This window comes from Saccopteryx bilineata, chromosome 1 (assembly GCF_036850765.1).
Source record: "Saccopteryx bilineata isolate mSacBil1 chromosome 1, mSacBil1_pri_phased_curated, whole genome shotgun sequence".
In the NCBI taxonomy this organism is placed as follows: domain Eukaryota; kingdom Metazoa; phylum Chordata; class Mammalia; order Chiroptera; family Emballonuridae; genus Saccopteryx; species Saccopteryx bilineata.
In genome coordinates, this window is record NC_089490.1 from 383,927,781 (window position 1) to 383,944,925 (window position 17,145).

The 17,145-nt window shown below is 36.2% G+C and overlaps 1 protein-coding gene across 8 annotated transcripts in view; it reads right to left on the reverse strand.

Moving 5' to 3' along the window:
• Nucleotides 1-17,145, reverse strand: part of LRRC4C (leucine rich repeat containing 4C) — a 1,282,290-nt gene that overhangs the window by 109,811 nt on the left and 1,155,334 nt on the right. For 7 of the 8 annotated variants that reach the window (XM_066251304.1, XM_066251306.1, XM_066251307.1 and 4 more), the window contains one exon: nt 14,401-14,481. The exons of the other annotated variant lie outside the window; for it this stretch is intronic. The gene's annotated coding sequence lies outside the window, so the exon portion shown is untranslated. The remainder of the gene's footprint in view (nt 1-14,400; nt 14,482-17,145) is intronic. 8 annotated transcript variants of the gene reach the window in all.

Genomic DNA, 17,145 nt, shown 5'->3' on the forward strand with positions numbered 1-17,145 from the left:
GAGCAACAGGACAGTTAAAAAGGACTGTGAGATTCTTAGCTGCCAATGCCCTTGGAAGCATTACAATATCAGTGACGAGAGGGAAAAGGTAAATTCAGCAAGTATATCAATATGGAGATGTGTACAAGAGTGTTTTTAAAGTTCATAGGTCAACTAAATGTAAAATTTCTATTCCATGTTAAAGAGGAACAATTTTTACTCACAGAAAAAGCACATAAAGATAGCACTTAATAACCAAGTCACTGACTTAATTTTCTGAGTTTTCTTTGCATTGCTGCTGCTTAGAAACATAAAAATTGCTTTTTTAGTATGCTAATTTGGGGCATAAGGGCAATGTATATCTACCTAGAAGGGAGAGAAAGAAAATTCTCAGGGGATGAGGAAGATTTGAAGGCCAGTTGGCTATGGATCGTAGGCAGACACTAAACATTGACTGGGACTCCAAGACTTCAGTTGGGATGATTTTGTAAATAATGATTTTTTTTGTATTTTTCTGAAGTAAGAGACAGAGAGGCAGATAGATAGACTCCCACATGCACCAGACCGGGATCCATGGGCCACTGCTCCATTGCAACCAGAGGATTCTAACACCTGAGGCGGAGGCCATGGAGCCATCCTCAGCACCTGGGCCAACTTTGCTTCAATGGAGCCTTGGCTGCAGGAGGGGAAGAGAGAGACAGAAAGAAAGGAGAGGGGAAAGGAGAGGAGGAATGGCAGAGAAGCAGATGGGTGCTTTTGTGTGCCCTCGCTGGGAATCGAACCTGAGATTTTCACATGCTGGGCTAATGCTCTACCACTGAGCCAACCGGCCAGGGCCCATAATGATGCATTTAACAGGTACTACACATAGATTAGGAGGAACAGTTTTTGTGACAGGATGGAACCTAATGAATTTTCTTAAAGCAGTATGAATTTGAGATAGCTATAGAACATCTACCTACAGATTGCCAAAATTTAGATGGGAATAGTATTCTGGGCTATGAGAAAGTGATAGCAATTGCCTATAATCATTTGGATGTCTTCAGCATGTAGGTGGTAGAGGAAGACAAGAGAATGAATAAAAAAATAGATGCTTAGAAAGAATTCCTCCATCAGGTTTCCTCTATTTAACTTTTATTCTTCTCTCTTTGACTTAATGATAGAAAAATACTGTATGTACATAATAAATTAACCATACGCTATCTAGGAGAGGAGAATTCCTCCTTACTTTGAAAGGATGCATTACACATTGTCCACACTATTGTATTGCTTTCATGTTCGTTCCCTTCCCAGAGTGTAAGATTCTTAAAGGTAGATTGTACTGGCTAGCATGGAGTAGAGATTTAGTAAATATTTCTTTAAATAATGAATAAAAGAATAAGTAACTAAACTAGAGAAAGCACAATATAGAAACTGCATCAGAATCACAACTCATTTAAAGTAATATCTTCAGAGATAATATTCAACTTCTAGTTTATGGCAACTTCCCAGGACAGATATAAATAAATAAGTAAAGGTAAAACTAAGGTAATTTTAACAAAGGTGGCTGTAGGCTATATATCATTTTGAATATCACTGGATAACCATTTTTGTTATAATAATTAATAGCTAGCATAATGCAAACATGCAAATATATACTTTTGTATCTGTGTATATAATTTATATCAAATTATCAACATATATACATTTATAATAAGCTATATAGCCCATTTATGATAATAAAATTATATTTAAATTACAATAAATATTAAATATCATTAAATACATATTACATGTTATTCAAGCACTGGTATAAATTATAGCATTTAATTCCCCTAGTCACTTTATGAAAAAAAAATTATTTTAGAGGTAGACATGTATAGATCAGTAGTTTTCAATTGCCAGTCCACAGACCAGTGCAGGTTCACCCAACATTTTGAACTGGTCCAAAAAAGAGTTAACCACTTTGATGTTGTGTGAAAATTATAACCAAATGATTTAACTGGTAGTTAAAAACCACTGGTTGGTATAGATCACTGAACAGATTTTATAGATTTTAAAAATAGAATGGTACCTAATATCCTTGATGAACAATGATGCTAAAATACTCAGTAAAATATTAGAAAAACAGATCCAGCAATACATTAAAACAACTATGCATAATGAGCAAGTAGAATTTATTTCAGAGGTGCAAGTTTGATACAATACCTGAAAATAAAAAAATGTGATATACCACATCAACAAAATAAAATTTAAAACTACATAACCATATCAATAGATACAGAAAATGCATTTGATAAAATGCAGCACCCATTTCTGATACAAACTCTCAGCAAAGTGGGAATAGAGGTAACATACCTTAATTGAATAAAGGTCATGTATGACAAACCTACAGCCAACATCATACTCAAAGGATGAAAACTAAAAGTGCTTTCCTTAAGATAGGGAGCAAAATAGGGATGTCTTCTTTCACCATTCTTATTCAACATTAGTAGTGGAAGTCCTAGCCACAACAATCAAATGAGAAGAAGAAATAAAAGGTATCCAACTTGGAAAGGAAAATGTAACAGTCATTATTTGCAAAGGACATGATACTGGATATAGAAAACCCTAAAGGTTCTACAGAAAAAAACCCAAAAAACAAAATACCTGTTAGAACTCTACTGAATAAATTCAGTAGAGTAGCAGTATACAAAATAAATATTTATAAATTAGTTGTATTTTAATACACCAATAATGAACTGTAGAAAAGGAAAACTAAGAAAACAGAATCAATTACAATTGCAACAAATAAAATAAAATACAAATGTATAAATTTTAGCAAGGCTGTAAAAGATCTATACTTGGAAAATTATAAGACACTGAAGAAAGAAATTGAAGAAGATACACTAAGTGAAAGCATATACTATGTTCATGGAAATGAATAATTAACATCATTAAAATGTCCATACTGCCCAAAGCAATCTATAGATTTAACACAATCCTGTCAATTTACCATTGACATATGTCAGAAAACTAGAACAAATATTCTGAAAATTTATAATGAATCACAAAAGACCATGAATAGCCACAGCAACCTTCAGAAAAAATAAAAAAATAAAGTTTTAAAAGTCATATTACTTACTATTAAAGTATACTACAAGGGCATAATAATCAAAACAGCACAGTACTGGCATAAAAACAGATGTATAGATCAATGGAACAGATAGAGAGCAGAAATAAAGCCATGACTTGATGGCCAATTACTATTTGACAAAAGAGGCAAAAACATACAATGGGGTAAAGATAGTCTATTCAATAAATGGTATTGGAAAACTTGAGCAGATATGTTCAAAAAATAAAAACTAGCCTGACCTGTGGTGGCACAGTGGATAAAGCGTCGACCTGGAAATGCTGAGGTCGCCGGTTCGAAACCCTGGGCTTGCCTGGTCAAGGCACATATGGGAGTTGATGCTTCCAGCTCCTCCCCCTTGTCTCTCTCTCCTCTCTCTCTGTCTCTCTCTCTCTCTCCCCCCTCTCTCCTCTCTAAAATGAATAAATAAAATAAAAAATAAATAAATTAAAAAAATAAAATAAAATAAAATAAAAACTAGACCACCTTTTTACACCATACACAAAATAAACTCAAAATGGATCAAAGACTTTAATGCTCAAAAACATAAAAATTCTAGTAGAACACATAGACAGCAAAATCTTGGACATTTCTCATACCAATATTTTTTCTGATATAACTCCTCAGGCAAGAAAAAATAAATAAACACAGGGGACTACATCAAACTAAACATTTTTGCACAGCAAAGAAAATCACCAACAAAATAAAAAGAAAACTCACTGAATTGGAAAACATACCTCCTGATGATATGTCTGATAAGGGGTTAATATCCAAAATCTACAAAGAACTTATAAAATTCAACACTCAAAAATACATAAAACAAAACTCCAAATAAAAAAATGGCAATAGACTTGCGCAGACAATTCTCCAAAGAGAACATACAGATGAGTATTAGGCATAGAAAAAGATGCTCAACGTCACTAATCATTAGAGAAATGCAAATTAAAACCACAACGAGATATCACCTCACCCCTGTCAGAATGGCGCTCATCAATAAATCAGCAAACATAAATGTTGAAAGGATGTGGAGAAAAGGTAACCCTCATGCACTGCTGGTGGGAATGCTGGCTGGTGCAGCCACTGTGGAAAGCAGCATGGAGTTACCTCAGAAAATGAAAAATGGAACTGCCGCATGACCCAAAGATTCCAATTCTGTGAATTTATATATATATATATAAAACCAGAAACACTCATTTGAAAGGATATATGCACCCCTATGTTTATTGCAGCATTATTAACACTAGCCAAAATTTGGAAGCAGCTCAAGTGTCCATTAATAGATGAGTAGGTAGAAAAGCTGAGGTACATTTGCACAGTGGAATACTATTCATCCATAAAAAAAAAGAAACCCTTAACCTTTGCGATAGTATGGATGTATCTAGCGAGTATTATGCTAAATGAAATAAGCCAGACAAAGAAAGACAAGTACCATATGATTGCACTCATACATGGAATCTAAGGAACAAAATAAACTAACAACAAAAAAAAAATGACTCACAAATATAGAGAACAGACTGAAAGCTATCAGAGGGGAGGGGCTCAGGGGGCTAGCTGAAAAAGGTGAAGGGATAAAATAAACAAAAAAAGAATAGAACATTCAACTTTCTAAATACAATATTCAAGGCCCTACACAATATGGCTGTGTGTATACATACATACATATTTAATATGTGCACAGTTCATATGTCATGTGGCACATAGTTTGCACATATATTTTAGGTAACTTTCTCCTTATTTAAATATCTAAAGTTTCATATTTTTTTTATCCAGATACTAGTGATAATAAATGAGAACTGATGATTCTAAACTTACATAGCTCTCTCATAATGCAAAGAAGAAAATGAAAGACCACTTAACTCAATCTCAGCTTTCTTTGTAAGGTGGGACAAATCAAATTTTCTAGTATGCATCATGGCTTACTGAGACAGAAATTTTCTACTGCCAATAAATTAAGATGCATTCACTTAAATCACAGTCTTGTAAGGGCAATGGAGGTAAAAATTACTTGTTAAAAATATTCTGATTCAATGAAATAAAAGAGAGTTTTCAGTATTACACAAATACTATTTCATCTTTATTCATGCTGTACATTTGTATTTTCCCTCTTTTAGAAACTGATTATTCATCAGTTGTAACCCTCAGGAATGTGGCCAAGAACACAGTAGAAGGCAAACTAGCTAAAATAGCCAAAATAAATCTTTCCAAGTCCATAAACTAATATTGGAGAACTTTTTAGTCTTATTCCTCAGAGAGTGTTTACTTCTATTAGAGATACCAGTCAAACTGTTTTCATCACATTTTGCCTGATGTAGTAGCTCTCTAACTGGTCTCTGCCTCTACTCTTTCTTATAATCAAGCAATTCTTCACATGAAAATCTTCATATCAACAACAAGCTGAATCTTTCCAATGTCTTACCCATGACTATTAGATAAAGACAATCTTTTATAAGTTTCAGAAAACCATATATGATTGAGACCCTGGCTCTCTTTCTAGACTCATCTTTTTTGGTTTTTAGATATACGGAGCTTAAATTTAATGTCATGCTCTGTCCAGAAATCAGGACCTTCTGCATGCTGTTGCTTGTGTCTGTAATGCTTGTTCTCTTTCACTTGCTAATGTCCACTCACTTTTAAGATTGCCAATTGATGAGCAGTTTCCTATACTAGACAGCTTTATGCTTAAGCACAGTGACCTATATTTCTCAGTCATATTATCACATTTGGACTAACTGTTTATTTAACTGGCATTATGCCTTTCATGTTCACCTCTGTTAAATAATAAGTTTCAAGAGAGGGTTGTTTGTTTTGGTCTCTAATATACCTTAAAGAACATAGCACATAATATGTTTAATAAATATTGATCAACTGATAAAATATAGATATTTTTTAAAAGGCAAAACAGAGACTACAAGAGTCAGACAGCTGATATTTTAATAAACAAAAAAGCAAAAACAATATTTTTTTAAAAAGACAAAGGAAGGAAACAGTCCAGCAGCCTAGAGTAAGAAAAATCCTCTTCTTCAATAGTTTTAAAACTTCATGTATCATAATTGAATACAAGAAACACTAGTATGATGAATTAAAAGTGAATGTTGAAAATTTACTACAAATTTTTTATATAAGCAAAGGATTTTAAAAGATAACTTTAGAGCTATTTCCATTACTATAATTTTTAAAATAAAACAAGGGGCTAATATTTCAAGAGGTCAGTTATACTTACTTAGAAAATTAATTTATATGTTATGCTTTACCTAATAATAATAAATAAATGAATACTAAGAGCTAGTCACTGTCTGTTTCCAAGTGGTAGACACTCTTCTAAGCATTTTACATTGATATTCTCATTTAAGCCTCACAGAAATTCTAGGAGATACACACACCTCTTTTACTATATCCTTACTCATCCCATAGATGGGGGAACAGGGACACATGTAAGGAAATTGGGTTAAAGCCATACAGGTAACAAGTAGAGGAAACAAGATTTAAAACAAAGCTATCTGATCTGGAGGCAGCTTTATTTTTTAACATCTGCCAACAGCAGTCTTTGAGGATCTCAAAAGACGATACTTTCTTTAACCAACATTTATCATTTTTTTCAGCTAAAATTATTGATCATCTATGAATGCAAATACATTCCTTTACTCTTCAAATCAACCCTGTAGGTTATTATCATAGTTTCTCATTTATAATTAGCTAAATTAAGACATAGACAGCTTAAACTCTCAATGTTAATCAGTAGAGCTAGAGCTGAACCCCAAATCCAAAGTCTTATTTTATTTATTTTTACATTTTTTTATTTATTCATTTTTTTAGAGAGAGGAGACACAGAGAGAGAAAGAGACAGAAAGAGAAAAGAGATAGAAAGAACAGAGGGAGGAGCAGGAAGCATCAACTCCCATATGTGCCTTGACCAGGCAAGCCTGGGGTTTTGAACTGGTGACCTCAGCGTTCCAGGTCGACGCTTTTACCCACTGCGCCACCACAGGTCAGGCAAATCCAAAGTCTTGATTACAGTTTCCTCTATCTAATAACAGAAGATTCTTTTACACACAATCAATCTTGGCACTATTTACATTTTGGTCCGGATAATGCTTAGGGTCACCATATGCATCCTAGGATGCTCAGCACATATCTAGCTTCTATCATGAGATGCCCATATCACCCTTTTCCTCAGTTATGACAACAAAAGTGTGTCCAGACTTTGTCAAATGTCCCTTGGTTGGGAAGCACAATTGCTCCTTATTGAGACCCATTACATTACGTAGTGAATTTTTCCTTTGGAGACTTCTGGATAAAAACTGAACATACTCATACTGCTTAATGTCTAGGTCCCAACTTTGTTTTGCTTGTGTCTGTACTTTTGTTAAAATACACCTTCTTTATGAAAGTTAAAATATACAGTTTAGGCTGGTTTCCCTGGGTTACACTGTGGTTTCAGGGATCATCCATACATTTAGAAGCCATCCAAATACCTTGTAACAGGACAAGAGTTGACTAATTTTAAATATGTCAGACGGATACCTTCTGGTCATGTGACACTGGGAAATTTATTTAACATATCTCTAAGCCAGTTTTTAAGTTGGAGCTAATAATAGTACCTTCCTTTCAAGAGTATGCAGCTTAAATGTAAATATCTTTGCAAAAACATTTAATCCAATCTTGGATCATAATAAATATCTAATTAATGTTCACGATTATATTGTTATTATTGCCAATATATGTATTATTTTCATAGTTTTCTTTTCTAGTTTATCTTCAAAGTCTTAGAAGCCCTCATTCTGCCTCTCTGTATTCCCTAAAAATATTTACTTGGAGGCCATAATATACAACTCATTGCCAAAGCAAATTCATGACACAGATAAAACTTAAAGCCAATGGTATTTGAAAATCAAGGCACAGGCAGAATTGTTGACAGGAATCATTTTACAGTGGGAGCCCAAATACATAAGCCTCTGGATAAGTCACATTATAGTTATAAAAAAGACAAAAATGGTAAAAATTGTTTCCACTCTAAGAAAAACTTTTCAAAAAATGGTACCAATTTTTTCTTCCATTCTTTTTTTATTTTTTGTATTTTTATTTTATTTATTCATTTTAGAAAGGAGAGAGAAAGAGAGGGGAGAGAGAGAGAGAGAGAGAGAGAGAGAGAGAGAGAGAGAGAGAGAGAAAGAAGGGGAGAGGAGAAGGAAGCATCAACTCCCATATGTGCCTTGACCAGGCAAGCCCAGGGTTTCGAACCGGCGACCTCAGCATTTCCAGGTCGACGCTTTATCCACTGCGCCACCACAGGTCAGGCCTTTTCTTCCATTCTTTGAAAATCAACACAACACTATTTTTTTTTTTTTTGGTTTTTCACTGATCTTTTTTTTTTTTAAGCAAAAGAGTCACAAATGCTAAGACATTTAGAAAGAACAAGTGCCCAACAGAGAAAATGGCTTCAGTCTGCCCTCCACATCTTACAGTGGATAAGAAAAAATTTCTTCCTTCTGTAAAACAACCACAAGGCCACAGGTTAAAAAAAAAAAAAAACTAAGACACAGGTTCAGGTTTTAAAACATCTTGGCCTCTATTTAAGAAAAACTAATTAGACAGATAGCATGCATGTAAGAGAATACAAGGAATTTTTAAATCTCAAGTCAGCTTTTGCGGATGAGAAAGAAATTCTCTAAACAGCACAGCAGTTGCTGGCTTACACAGCTACAGGCTCTGCCAAATTGTAATTTAGCCGTATATACTTGCCCATAATTATTGTTATTCTCATATGACTGACTGCATAGCTCTCATCAAAGAAGATAACTTTAACAATTTAATCTTTGCTATCCCCAGAACTTGTGATGCAACAACGGTACTCACCAGGACCTGCTAACTTTTTTCTTTCATAGGCCTAGAGAAGACTGCACTGCCCAGCACCCTCCCACCACTGCTCTCAGAGTTAGGTGGGGCCTTGTGATTTCCAATGCATGGATTGTAAACAGAATATAAATGTGCCACTTCTGAAGGAGGCAGAGAAAACCCCTGAGACACTTCCAGCCATCTTTTCCCCTGGGCTAGCAATCTGGAGGTCACATGCTGAGAAGCCAAAGCCATAAGATAGAAGCAAACTATCCCCTGTCATGTCTCTTAAGAGGGAATTGCCCTAAAGAACAGCACTTCAGAGCCCACAGAAGACCACACGAACAAACAATAAACTTGTTTTGTCAACCCACCAAGATTTCAGTGTTGATTTGTTATCATAGCAGAGTTTAGACAAATCTGACCAATATTGCTCTGAACTCAGTTTCTAGCATGTAGTATGGGCTTAATATGTAACTCTTTAAAGAATAGATGGGTAGAGTTGAGAACATCATTTACTTGTAACACCTGAGTCTAGATATACTTAATAAAGTATTCATCTTGATTTATCTAAAAAATCAATTTCTGCATATTTAGCAAGTACAGACTATATATATCAACCCACTAAACAGCCCAGGAACAAACCAGCATGACTCTGTGTCACTGACTAAGGAACAGACAGGTCATGTTTATTTAAAAGGATCATTACCACTGTAAGGCAGCACACATAACGTTTGGTTCAAAGTGAATGAAGAAAACACTCTGGTTGGAAGGGAGTAAATCTGTAACTTTGACTCCACCCTCATCACTTTCCTGCCTTTTATCTACATTGCTTATTTTGCAAGTTCAAGTTGCTTTGTGAAAAAGAAAGGATGGTCTTTCAAGGCAGCTACCACTATCCTCTGTTTTCAGCCTAGTAACAAAGACCAGTTAGAGATCCAGATTCTCCTGCCTCTGATCTACTAGTGAGTAATGGCAAGACTTTGACCTCTAGTTAGAATCTCTTTTATACTCTATTTGCCCCCTGGTGAAAGGGGTCTAGTGATGTCCCTTAAGACAAGGTCATGGCAGAGATTCAGTAGCACATAGTGTATAAAGAACTCAGCAAAGTATTGGCTATATGTTAGCATCCAGTAAACACTGACTTCATTTCCCCCGTCGGTCAAATAAGTTTGTAAATATGATGCATATATGTTCACTTACAGTTTGTATTGGGTGTGGGAGACAGGCTGTAAGCCAGCAAAGTCATTATAGCCTAAGGCTTAGTTTTAAGACTAAGGCTTTTCCACCTTTTTAATACTAAGATCTTTTCAAAACTAAGCTTTTCCCCACACCCTTGACTGTTGCATGATGTGGGGTGGTTCATTCTCATGAGAAATCTCATTTATGCCTCAGATAAGTGACTTTGTATTAGAGACTTTCTTATTTGTATATTGGCTTAAAGGTTTTGATTTCTACACTATAAAATGACACAGACCAGGGGCTTTCTCTCTCAGTTCCTGCTATTAGCATTCCAGAAGAGAAGTAGCCAAGATGACGGAGTGCTGAAGGAGAAACCAGTTTAAACAGTTTGTACAGAGAGAAGGAGATGGGGAACAGAAGAGAATAAGGCTGGTGAGGTACAAACCTTTGATTCTAGGAAACTCGGATGAGTCAGTGGCTTTGGGATCCCTGAATGGAAAGGAAAGTGTTTTCTCACTATGTGTATTTCTCACCCACTGGGTACAAGCTAGGATTAAAGGTAATGGCCCACCAGTTCTTTGCTCCGTTGTTTCATTACCGTCTGTCCAAATAAAATGCGAACCTGCACAGGCCAGGTGGCTGTGATGGTGGCCGTGGCTACTGGCTTTCCATCCCCTTTCTCTTCATTTCACATCTCTCCCCTAGACCTTCCCCCATACTTCCTTTCAATGTCTTATTTGTTCAAACTGGGAAACAAAGGGAATAAATGGTATATGATCATCAAGACACCTCTCAGTACAAAACATCTAGGCTCTTGAAGTTTAGTTATTACCTGGAATTGGAAATTGACATCATGTCACCAGAATCAAAATAACATGATCCAGTATAGCCAGGATGAGAGCATGAGAAGGAGAAGAGGAAAGTCAAAGAAGAATAAGCAGTGGCCGCACAAATGACCAAGGGCGTGCAGTGACTAGTGAACAGTCACAGCTGAATGGTGTTTTAAAAAATTCAGCAGAATGCCAGAGGATTCTGGGTTTATATTAGCAACATAAGCTTTACACTGTATATCTGTTCTCTTAAGAATTCTCTTTCAAGAGTGGGCAATAAATGAGATGGATTGGCATTTTCAAATATTTTCTTGTTCCTGTAAGCCATTCTCAGCCAACAGAGTCAATATCGAGGGAAAACAAACACCTCATAAGGTATTTAAGTGCACACCGCACTACCCACTATTTCCTGATATGTCCCTGATCTCCTCTGAATTTTGATATTATTTCACGTCCTGACCATGACTCCAAACTTGTCCTTGGATAATACCCTTTGATAATGGCTAATGCTCTTCAGTTGTCCTCATTTCTGTTTACATTTGGTCATCAGACAGTGTTGACTTCAGTGATACCAGATAATGATCCAGGTCCATCCTGTCCAAGCAACGGCATCAGCCAGGGAGATTAGCAATCAGATGAAGGTTGCAGAATCAATTTTTTTAAAAGACATTTTTTTTTTACCAGCAAATCAAAAAAGAAGAGATATAAAAGGTTTCTCCCCTATGACCAACCAGTACTCCAAAGTTACTGGCATGGCAAAAATTCATTTGAAAAGAAATTTAAACTCATATAAGTCAGAGACATAAATACCTTATCACATTTGAGTGCCAGACTTGTAAAGGAGTGTCTAATGAGTAAATGAGTTCCTATGGAAATATATGTTTAAGTTCATTTGATATAATGTTTCTCTCTCTCCTCCTTGATTTATCTACCTTCTGAAGTGTTGTGTTACATATATAACAAGTGACCTTTCTTCCTGCAGATACCAGAGAATGAGGCCCAGTGAGGATGAACAAAGTTTGAGAGAAGCAGCAGCAAAAAACACTCCCTGCTAAGGCCTCCTTACCTCCAATAACTCCACATTAGCTCTAGCCTCCAGCCTGACTTCTGAGGAACAGTATTTTAATCCCAGCACTGTGTTAGTTAAATTACACTAATCGGTGCCTCTTTGCTTTTACTTTCCTTTGTAAACCTACACTAGGACAAACACTTTGCCTGAAGCTCTGTCTTCTGGCCTCCATGTGCAAATGACCATGTTCCAAATTCTTCCCCATGCATGTCACTTTCTTAACTCCTTTCCCAGCGGAACTAATTTCTTTTTTCCTTCAGATCTCTAAGCTGTTATTCCAGATCTAGTAGATTTTTTAAAGCTCCAGCTGCCTGGGTTTGGTTATTACCTCTGTATCCTCTAAAATGAACCAAGAATACGTGGAACCTACTTTTATGATCCTGATGTGCCTATTCCCAGTGCCTATTTCACTACTTTGTAACCTAGTATTTAGTAAATGTGTGTTGAACAGAATTTAAAATATAAAAAGGAGAAAACTTTTCACATGATTTCTTCTTTTTCATATATATGGGAAATAAGTGATCCAAATCAAAGTAAATATGCAATGTGCCAAGGGAAAGGGTTGAGCTAAGACCACCAATCAGGTATCCAAAATTCTTAAAACAAGGTTCAAAGACCTCTTTTTGCTAAAACCTGGAAAGGAACAATAAACACCTCAACTGCCTTCTCAACATGTTGGTTCCTAGGTCTTGTTGATTTCTAGTGCTGTTGTATATAAACCTCTATTGCTATCTTTTAGTCAGAAACCCACTCCAAAAGAAATAGAATGCTTTCACAACACTTAAATAATAAAAGCAGAAAGTGCAGAAAGTTTCTTTATTATGTATTAAGGAAGGGCATGGACGTTCCCTTGGCTATGTGGTATTCCTTGGACATACAAATCTCGACAAATATGCAAACTAATTGATTCTTTGCCTGGTTAGGATACTTGGTTGACTTTTTGTTTACACCTGTTAACCTGATGGCATAAGAACTTATACCCAAAGTTTTGGAGACCAGCAACATCAGGACCACCAGGGAGCTTTTTAGAAATGCAGACTCAGACCTCACCCCAGATGTACTGAATCAGAATTTGCATTTTAACAATATCCAGAAGTATGGGCATCAAGTATGTTAGCATCAATATTTCACTTGCATCCTGGTAGTCTCTTTACCCTAAGCATGATTTTCTTGGAAAATTAAAGTACTGTATTTGCTTCTCACACCCTCTGCTTCTCTACCTCTCATTGTTTTCTATACCACAATCCATTTGCTTTAATATTTAGTAAAAGAAAGATTCCTGTTATGTTTTAGGTTGTACACATTTTTCCATATGCATTATCTCATTTGTTCATTTTGATATCCTTGTAAACATCAGCACACACAAATTGTTTAATTTCATCTATGTAGTAAATGTCTGAAAATCTGCATTTCCAGTGGTATAAAGATGCTTCCTCTTGAAAACAATGAAAAGACTTCTTCCATTCTCTGCATGATAAACTGAACCTCAAAAAGTTAAGTTCATATATTTAACAGAGAAAAATGAGTATTGATTTACCTGGAAGACAAAGTTTTACAAGACTGGTAAGATTTTCATTTGATGAGCTTAAGAAAAACAGACCAAAATAAATAAATCAATAAAAAATAGAAAAAGGATGTTAAGTTCCTTGCTCCTCTTATATACCCCTAAAACTTCAAGAAGACAACGATTTGAAACCCCCAAGTCTACTTACCCTTGATTCTTTGTCCCTTCACTCCCATAACTCAGCTTACCCTGTACAAAGATACTAAATATGCACATGCTTGATGAAATCTTTCTTAGCTGCCATTGCATAACAGATTTGCTGCCAGTTTGTCTAAAATGTGCCTTCTGAAGTAATGAGAGGGGAAAAAAAATCCAATCTTTGCTTGTAAGCAATGGAGTTTTCAACCAACTAAAATCAACTTAGGCATTTCTATGCTATACTGAAGTACTTCACTCATGTACTTATTCATGAGGCCTGAACTTTTCAGTAATGAGTAGAAAACATGAGGTAATAAACAACCAAGAAACATTTAGTATAGTTTTATTAAAAAGGGGTTTTTACTGTTAGGATATAATTATCAACCATATTCAAAACCAGGTGTCTTCTCAAAAGCTTTAATTTAAATTTATGTCATCTACGGAGATATCTATACACAAATCAAAATTAACTGTAACTTAAGCCTTCATCAGAAAACTTGAACACTGTTATTTAGGGTTCTAAATGCTTCCTTTTTATAAAATTCTCTTGATAATTAAAAAATAAGTCACACTGAAAAGTTAGGAATCTAACATTAAACATCACATAAGTAGAATATTAGAAAAGGAAGGAATTCTACAGAAATCTTGTAGTTCTAGCCCTTATTTCTATTTTATAGATTTGGAAAGAGAAGCCCAAAGAGGCCACAGAACTTACCGCAGGCTCCACTGTTGTCTGTCACTGCCTAGCTGAGTAACTCTGGCCAAGTCCCTTCTCTCTCAGCCTCAGTTTCTTGATCTGCAAAATGAGGTGAATGGACTAGATGATGTAAGATTTCACACAGCCTGAAAATGCCATTATTCTGCAAAACTAAGAACCATTCTCCTTCCAAAGCAACATATAAGAAAATGAAGAGATATATCAATAGCACTCAGCACTACTGGTGTTCTAGTTTGTTGACACTATATCTGAACTTGAGACTTCAGAACTGCACAGGTTGCTGGTGCCTAGCATGGACGAAAAAGCAAAGGAAGAGAGAATAGTCATTGGCCTGAAATTTTCTTTGCCTGAAAAGTGCTGCAACTGATTATCATTGCAGAGTGATGGTCAACTTCTCCTCCCCCTTCTGAGAGGATCTGGTGACTTCCTTACTTTGTCTGGGCTTTGCCTCAGGCATTTCTCCTGGAGGTTTCCTGGAGCCCTGAGAGTCCAGCTCTTGGCCTAATGGCAGAGAAAGTTGAGTTTCCCCCTGGAACATTCCCTGCCTGGACAAGTCACTCAAAATCAACAGTAAAAGTGGCTCTAGACTCCAGGGAGCTGCCTATTTTAGTATCTTTTAATTAGCTGTCTGGTCTTGTTTGTAGTGAAATCTTTATATTTTATTACAATTTTATTAGGTTAATAAACAAAGAGTTGGTATATTTAGAAATAAAGGCAGATTTAGCCTTCAATGGAGGATGGACATGGTCATTAGTCATGCTTTGGCCTAATTTACTTATCTTCCATTCTTCACTCTTGTACAGAATAGTAGCTTTCAAATGGCCTCTATTTATGGATTTTAAGTGTTTTCATCTCTCTTTTTTTCATCTTTTCATTATTATTACTTTCTAATGGGAAATCATAACATCAAGCAATGGTTTAGGTTTGTACAAGAATTTTTGTTTGTTTTACAGAGACAGAGAGAGAGTCAGAGAGAAGGATAGATAGGGACAGACAGACAGGAATGGAGAGAGATGAGAAGCATCCATCATCAGTTTTTCCTTGCGACAACTTAGTTGTTCATTGATTGCCTTCTCATATGTGCCTTGACCCGGGGGCTACAGCAGATCGAGTAACCCCTTGCTCAAGCCAGCAAGCTTGGCTGGCGCTCAAGTTGGTGACCTCGGGGTCTCGAACCTGGGTCCTTCGCATCCCAGTCTGACACTCTATTCACTGTGCCATCACCTGGTCATGTACAAGGATATTTAAATATATAGCTCAACAAGGCTGAACCCAAATATCATATACATAGAAATGGACACTGCCAATATCCTTATCAATTAAGTTAACCAGTAAGCCAGAATTTAATTAATTTGACTCATTTTAATAATTCATAGAAATAAAGAAGCAAAAACAAATAATGAAAAGCACACCTAACAGCAGTAGGATGTCCATATTTAATTCCCAAATATGCCACTAATTAGCTGTACCATCTTGGATTGTGTATGAATCTACTCAGTCTTCTATTTCTCCATCTGTAATTCCACAGAGTTGTCTCAGATGCTGCACAATATTCATTGTTTCACTTATAAATGTTACAAGAGTCAATCAGGAACATGTAAAATAAAATTATATTGTTTTGGGTTTTTTTAGATTGTGTAGTAGCAATATGGGAGTGAACTGAGGCAGAGTATTCTTTAGTGTAGTTGCTTCACATTTTTAGTTTTTGTATAATATCTCCTGTAGTAAACAGTTAGACAGGCAAGGACAGAGTACACAATGATAGGCCACATATGAAATGTCATCAGACAGAAAGCCCCAGGTACCTACAAATGAACAAACTGGGAAAACAAGGACTGTATTGCCAGTAGCCACGGCCACCATCACAGCCGCCTGGCCCATGCAGGTTCACATTTGATTTGGACAGACAGTAATGAAACAACAGAGCCATGAACTGGTGAGCCATTACCTTTAAACTAGCTCGCACCCGGCGAGAAATACACACAGTGGGAAAACACTTCCCTTTCTATTCAGGGCTCCCAAAGCCATTGACTCATCCGAGTATTCCTAGAATCAAAGTTTCTATCTCACCAGCCTTATTCATCTCTGTTTCCCATCTCCTCTCTGTACAAACTCTACACAAACTGGCTTCTCCTTCAGCACTCCACCATCTTGGCTGCTTCTCCTCTGCAATGCTGATGACAGGATCTGAGTGAGAGAGCCCCTGGTTTGCCTTATCTTATAGTATAGAAATTAAAGCCTTTAAGCCAATATACAAATAAGAAAGTCTCTAATACAAAGCCAATTATCTGAGGCATAAATGGGATTTTTCATAGAGTATACCAGTCAAGGGTGTGGGGAAAAGCTTAGTTTTGAGAAGATCTTAGTATTAGAAGGGTGGGAAAGGCTTAGTCTTAAAACTAAGCCTTAGCCTATAATGACTTTGTCAGTTTACAGCCTGTCCCCCATACTCTATGCAAACTATAAGCAAGAAAACATATATATCATACTTATAAACTTATAAACTTATTTGACTTACAAGGACTGCACCCCAGGGGGACTTTTTCTCTCCTAGCTGGTCATGTGGTTTAGACCATCCCCTGACCTTTTGTTCCTGGTTGTTTCTAAACAGGTGGTGGCCCCCCTCAAAGGAGGAACAAAGGGGCTGGAGAAGAGCCTCATATAACTCCCATACAAGCCCTAGCAAGACCACTCTTTTAAGCATTAAGCCTGTAAGGTAGTGAGGTTCTGACTCCCATCAAA